The following is a 7,498-nucleotide window of genomic DNA, read 5'->3' as shown; positions in this document are numbered from 1 at the left end:
CCATCTAGCAGTAGAGATACTGAGATGGGCCGAGATACACTCGTTACCACTATCGGCACGCTTCATTCCCGGCAAAAGGAATGTGCTCACCAACAACTTCAGCAGAGCGTCTCAGATAGTGAGTACCGAGTGGTCTTTGGATCATCTAGTAGCCAACAAAGTCCTGACTTTGTGGGGTTCGACAGTGGACCTCTTCGCAACGGCCCTGAACTTCGGGCTCCTGTTGTATTGTTCCCCAGTCCCAGACCCCAAGGCTCTCCGGCAAGATGCATTCCAACAACGGTGGGACCGCATTGGCCTTTATGCCTTTCCCCCATTCTATCTGATGAGGAGGGTACTCAACAATGCCAGAACATCATTCAATCTTTCAATGACCCTCATAGCTCTGCTATGGTATCACGCAGAGTGGTTTCCGGACCTTCTGCAACTCCTAACGGAGCCCTACCAGGCAAGGTGGAAAGTAGTCTGTGGTTGGTGTCGTGGAAGGGGTATCTCTCCTCTCGATGCCACTATTCCAGCAATAGCAGAGTTCCTGGTATATTTGCGTGAAGAAATGTGCCTGTCAGTCCCGGCAGCAAAAGGCTATCGCTCAGCTTTAAGCCTCACCTTTAGACTGAAAGTAATGGACATTTCTTCATCGCTAGACCTTTCCTTACTCATACGGAGTTATGAACTTACCTGTCCTCAGTCTTGAGTGAGACCTCCCCCATGGAACATGTTTTGAGTTCTCAGGTCTCTGAAGAGACCTCCCTATGAACCATTACGCCAGGCAACAGATCGCCACCTAACTTGGAAGGCGATGTTCCTGCTAGCTTTGACTTCCGCCAAATGAGTCGATGAAATTCATGGTGTGTCATACGACATGGCCCATTCAAGGGGATGGGGAGGGGTAACGTTCAGCTTCGTCCCTGAGTTTATTGCTAAGACTCAGAACCCTGGAGTAGCGAATCCACGATTCGACTCCTTCCGTATTTTAAGTCTTCGTTCTGTAACAGATGGCTCTGATCATCTCTTACTCTGCCCAGTGAGGATTTTGAGGCTGTGCCTTAAGAGAACAGTCGCAGCCCGTCCTCATGTGCCTGCACTCTTCGTCAGCACAGGAAGGACCAAAATGAGGGTCACCAAGAACACAATATCTGCATGGATTCGCAAGGTCATAGACCATGCACTAAATCCAGACCCTCCTCCTTTAAGTCGCCCCAGACCTCATGATGTTAGGAGCGTAGCTATGTTCCTGGCATTCAAAAGAAACTTCTGGGACGCAGGTTCTTCAGGTGTGGAAACATCAAACTACGTTCACATCCCACTTCCTGCAAGATGTGACCCACAGGAGACTTGATACATTTTCTATGTGTCCTGTGGTGGCTGCACAACAGCTGGTTTAATACCTCAAGCTCCTTATTGGACAAGTAGCAGAAGGTTAAGGGCATTATTACCTGGTTTTAGTCTGCGTGAATGAAAAGGTTTAACTGGCTCTTATTCTTTTCTTCATCCTCCCCTCACTTGGGGAAAGCAGCATCCTGGGTTCTCTGCACAAGCTGGCCTCAAACCACTGCAGTAAGCCTTGCTCCCTTGTGTACCCAGTATTAAAACTAATACTGTTGCGTCCCCATACCTTAGCGAGGTGGTATTGGGAAAGTCTCGGTTACAACAGTTTTTCTTTCTAAGACGCGGAATAACTTTACGTGGACAGTCACACTTCTATACATCTTAACACACAGCTTGCGTAGGCCGCGGACCTTGCGTAGCAAGGTTTTAGCGAGATGCAGGGACTCCTTATTTTTGAGTACTGACATACTCAGATAAGGAGCCCCCGGGTAAAGCCAAAAGCCAGATTGGCAGGGACGTCTACCCTTCCTAATGGGTGTGTCCCCCCTAATAAATAGCGTGGTTTGTATTCCAGTTATGGAACAAATGACAAATTCATAGATAATTTGTATTTTTCCCAACGATACAAACCTTAGCTATTTATACAAACTTGCCCGCCAGCCCTATCCCCTTTGAAGTCCTACCTCCAAGCAAAGTGAGCTAAATCACAGGTGTGTGAGTGGGAGCGGTAGCAAGCGCCCCCCACCCCCACTAACTAGCAGTGTGGGTAGTTAACCCTCGCTAAACTTTAATGGCTCATCATTTCTGCTATGCCGAAAGTAATACCCCTAATAAATAGCTAAGGTTTGTATCGTTAGGAAAAATACAAATGATCTACGAATGTCATATTAGTAGTTCTTTTTTGATGAACCTATGCATATTTATCCTATGTTGTACCACAGTGAAATTAGGAGAGTAAGAAAAAAAAACTGTACAGTTCACATACACCACCACTTAATGTTTTAAGAATGGCCTACGCAATAAAATCTTGTGACGCCTAATACAATCCTTAAGATTTAATAGCAGCGTTGGAACTTGGAGTATTTGCTTCCCGTATAGTACATATATTCGGTACCGTAAAAGTCTTTTATGTAATAGATACGTAAATTAACACCTTTAAATAAAGAAAAAAAAAGAAAACTGGGAGCTTGACAAACGCTTATGGGAAATGCTTTCTCAATGACAAATACTGGGAGAGTGAGATCGAATGAGTCAGAGAAGTGGCGTTGGGCTGTGAGGGAAACGGCACAAAGGCGGGGTGCAAAGAAGCGACGATGGTTACAAAATGTTTGGCTGTATGTAGCAGTCCTAAGCATGAATAATTGAAACTTCAAAAATATTATGGCGGTCTCTATACCGTGAAAAAACGAAACCGAGAAAAGGAGTCTGACTAAGATTAAAAAATCAACAGAGCACATGCCTCTTCTCTTAATCCTATAAGGGAAGTTAAGCAGTTTTTTTTAGTCTTGAAATTCTGAGTCTTAGAATTTCTGATAAACTTGAAACCAAACAACCAATATAGTTTCAGAACTATATTTATTCCACAAGACAAAGTTAAAACTAAAATTATGGGTTGGCATTCCGTTACTGATAAATTCATGGTTATCCTTTCAGCGCTTTTCATATTAGATCTAGTTATTTTCCAATTTAAAGTGGAATTTCTTGGTTTTGGGCTACTGGAATTCTGTATTAAATCAAACTGAATATCCACTGTATGTATAATGGCTTTTTTTTTTTTAATAGTCCATTAGTGATAAATTACTGTTAGATATTTCAGAAGGACAGTATCTAAAAAAGTTTGAGTGGTTCTTTTGTTGCTCAGCAGATTTAAAAAATCTGAAGTAACAACCAAATACTTCATAAACCAGGATGCAATATGACTAGTAACAAACATATGCAAAAATAAGAGGTGCATCTGTGTGTCCACCAAAATGTTTTAAATTCCACACAGAAAGAAACAAGATCCTTGCGTTGGAGTGGAATACTGTACTTTATAATTTGAGTTTTGCCGTAATTTATTTAGATAAAATAAAAGCCTTGCATTACTGGAGTACTGTGTCATTGAGTTTTGCCATAATTTATTTTAAAGGATCTATCTTATTTTAAATTGATTACAATGTTTACTTTAATTTACTTTTATATATTGTGGTTTTAAGGTAACTCCTCGTTAAGTCTGATTCAGTGGGCTGGAAATTATACATTGAAATACAGAATTGTGTTTTAACATCAATGAATATAGTCTTTGCTGAATTGGGGCTGAAGTCTGTAACCTAACTTAAGTTAGGCGACCATCATTAATGGGAATTTGTTTTAGCACTATTTTGTTTTTTTTTATCTTTTGTTTACACTTGAGTTTAGAGGTCCACACCAGTCCTGTTACAGTATATCTTTTACCACTTTGCTACGCTTATGAACTACTTTCAGGCAATTGTGAAGATATTTGTTACCCCTCAATCTAAAGCCCCCTCCACACGATCGAGCATGCCCGACGGGCAAACAGTGAAACCAGGCCACAATAGTTAGTGAAAATGAGGGTTGATGATGTCAGAAGCGGGAAAACTAAAGGCAGGGATCTGGAAACACTGTATGATGCCAGATCCCTGTCTGTGGTTTTCCCCCTTCTGATGTCATTAACCCTCATTCTTACTAACTATTGTGGTCTGGTATCACTGTTTGCCCGTCGGGCATGCTCGATCGTGTGGACAGGACTTAAGCTTACATGAATATTAGTTTTCTGCAGTAGACTTGCTATGTTGAAAAATATAAGGAAGGGTGCAATAGGTTAGACTAATATTTTCAGCAGAAAAAACATCTAATTCATCAAAATAACATCTCAAAAGACTTTAAAGATACTCTATTTTCTGATGAATCACTGTTTGTTCTTATGGGGATGGAAACCTTTTGTCATTTATTGAGGTTAGCTCTGGGGCAGTTTTGTTACAACCATATTGAAGAATTACCGGTGGTATGGCTGTCTCATGGTCCCACCATGCACTTTGATGTGTTGATGTTAGCGGCTGTGTGCACACACTGCTCTTTGTCACAGCGGAGTTTGGTTATCGTTACTGACCTTCCTCAGTGCATTGTGTTTTCCTCTTTTTTATTATACCCGGTATGAGTGTTAAAAAAAATCTTTACGAAAACCTGTCCAAGTCTTGTGGCATCTAGCTTGGCGATACGTCCGCACACCTAGAAACCATCCCCGTATCCGTTTCCCCACAAAGCCTATGAGATGCGTCTGCCAGTGTACCGACAACATGAACGCGCCATGCGCCCTATCACGTGTTCACCATCTGATCCCACAATGTATCCACAAGAATGTGGCACATGCCCTTCTTCTCGAACTCCACATGATCGTACCAACGCCATTACCCATCCTCCTGTTGGCACGCCTCCTAAATGCCCCGCCACCTTAGGTGTCCTCCTCCTGAACATGCTGAGGCCATCACACATCCTTCTGTTGGTATGCCTTCCTTAAGCACTGCCACAATATGCATCCTTCTGGTGAATGCACTTCTGCTATTACGCATGTTCCAACATTTCGCCTAGTTGCTTATCGTACCAGGAACTCTCTTGCCTCTAGGATTTACCCCTCTCTTCAAGTAGCATGTTTGGAGGATAGGAAGCATTCATCAGTAACACTTTGGGTGACATCTTATGACCATAGTAAATAATTGGCTGTTTTATATGTAAGGTCTTTACCTCATCTAGTGATGAGAAATGAATTGCAGAGCTGTATCCTCTGCTTCTGAAAGTTATTCCTACTACTTCCCAGCATTGTGCGTCTCCAGCACATAAACATTTGAGACCTAGTTCTCCTTCCGAAGTTTTTTTTTTATAAGAATAGACCCACTCCCCGAGTCGAAGGCTTGGAAAAATCTAATTATTCTAAAAGAGATTACAGATTACACAAATCTAGTTAGCCTTGTCCTTTAGCTGAGAAAGAGATGAAGCCTCCTCTTCCTCTACCATCATATGAACCCATTTCACCTGAACAGGATTTATCTGATTACGAGTTTTCTCGCTGTCTGTCTATCTCCTCAGCTTATACTCGGGAGATTCACTAGGAGCATAAAGATGTCCCTGATTGGTGTATCTGATAATTAAACAAATGTCAGATTTTTTTAGATTACTATGCATCTTTTCTTCAGTCTGTTATTTCATTTAAAGTAAATCATATATATTTCAATCACATTGATATCCAACTTATCAAGGACAGGCTAGATATCCAGGGTACTCCAATAATTTACGAGAGTGTAATAGGTTGGTTAGTCTGTTATGGTATACTGGTTCCAGGTTCCTCGTTGCTCACTCCACAACACGGTGATTGTGGGCACACTACTAAAAGCGTAGGTGCAAAGCGTTGTAATTTGTAGAAAATTCTTTCGTCATTAGTTACTGTACCTCTTACACAGACAGCACAGCTTGCATACTTTTACTTCTAAATTTCAGAGCCTGTGTAATATGTCGGGCAACTTCTTTTGTTGGTGTTTGTAACTTCCCTAATTCTATGCCATTGCTTCTAAATTTTCTTAATTCCTTACAGCTAAACACATGCTCAGTTGTTAGGATATGCTTCACTTCAGAGTACACAGCTTATCCATTTCATTCCCACGTTTAAAATCGATCATGTTCAACCTTGGTTTCATAAGTATTATTGCTTCCTAAATGTTGAGTTCTTTATAATCTCTTCTACCATTACTGTTTACAGACCTCAGTTAGATCATTTCTGCTTTATTTTCTTCTGTTTTTCTTTTTATTTAATTCGCCTCTTTAACTTTTATTTCTTTCTGGAGTTCTTGCTTTTATACTTTCCTACTTCTTCAATTTTAATATTTTTTGCATATTTCTATGACTTTTTTTTCCCAGTATTCTCCATATGGTTCCCTTATTTGGTCTTTCACTATTCCTCTTAATTAATTGTTTATCAGCTGATGTTATGAAACGACGGTATATTATATGTAAATTAGGGGAATGGAAGTAAGTACATAGGCCTTGTAATTTATTGTACAGCATTAAAAGTAGCTTTGCTACCTTTTCTCCCTTTTATCACATGAATTCAATAAAAAAAAATGACCAAGCAAAATTCTAAAGGGGGCTTTTTGTAATCAGGAAGTAGTCTTTTTTTTTGGCAAAGATTATCAAATTTTAGTAACTGTTGCTAGACACCTAAATGATATAAATTGAATACCGGTTTACGAATAATCTTTTAATTTGTCGTTGTTGGGTATCGTTTTCCACCATTATTTAGTGTAGTGGTACCTGAAGTTATCAAAGTCATACCACTTTTGGAACTCTGGTTACTATTTTTTACTTAATTTACGTTTTATATATATATAGGAAAAGGACTCTGGTTAGGTCGCCCTATATGAATGAATGCCATTCAAATTCCAAAGAAATTCTTTTTGGGAGGGGTAAGTGTTGGTGGAGGTAGAAGAGTAAAGTTGCAAGACCCCTCTTTTGATGATTTAACCATTAACGAAGTTTGCCATTGCTTAGGGACTGAATGTGCTGGGAAACTAGTTGCCCTAAGCCCAGGTCCGGACTCGATAGAGACCGAAAGGGCGGTCAATACTGAGGTGTTATTGAAGATAAGGAAGATGGAAGAATTATTGGATTTGGCATACAGAATATGCACTGGAATTGTTCAGCCATTTATATTTGTACAATGATTTTACTTGACCATTCGTTAGTCTGAAGAACTTGTGGACATTTTTCTTTAACTAGACTAGTGATGAACATGTATTTTTCATTTGTTTAAACTACTCCAAATTTAGTATGCCTTTTTTATTTGCTTCTCATATGTGGCCATTTTATTCGGTGAAATCTTGTTTGAGCTTGGTAATATTAGTTGATGTTAGTAATGATCTACTGTAGGTGGGCTATTGCATTCTCGCCTACGCACTTTCCTTGGCTGTCGTGACGTGTCTGTTGTTATAGTTGTTGGAGACGTAATTTCGCAATAGCTATTTTCGGAGTTTTTTTTTTATTGGTTAATAAACTGATCGATTGACTGGTTACAAGAGCATCAGTTTTTTTTCGTAACTCCTGCTTGGTGGCAACTCTGCTTGATATCTTAGAATTTATTTATTTTTGGGATACGAAATTTGAGTTTTCAAAAACTGTTTGA

The sequence above is a fragment of the Palaemon carinicauda genome, chromosome 17, assembly GCF_036898095.1.
Source record: "Palaemon carinicauda isolate YSFRI2023 chromosome 17, ASM3689809v2, whole genome shotgun sequence".
Classification (NCBI taxonomy): domain Eukaryota; kingdom Metazoa; phylum Arthropoda; class Malacostraca; order Decapoda; family Palaemonidae; genus Palaemon; species Palaemon carinicauda.
This window is presented reverse-complemented; position numbering follows the sequence as displayed.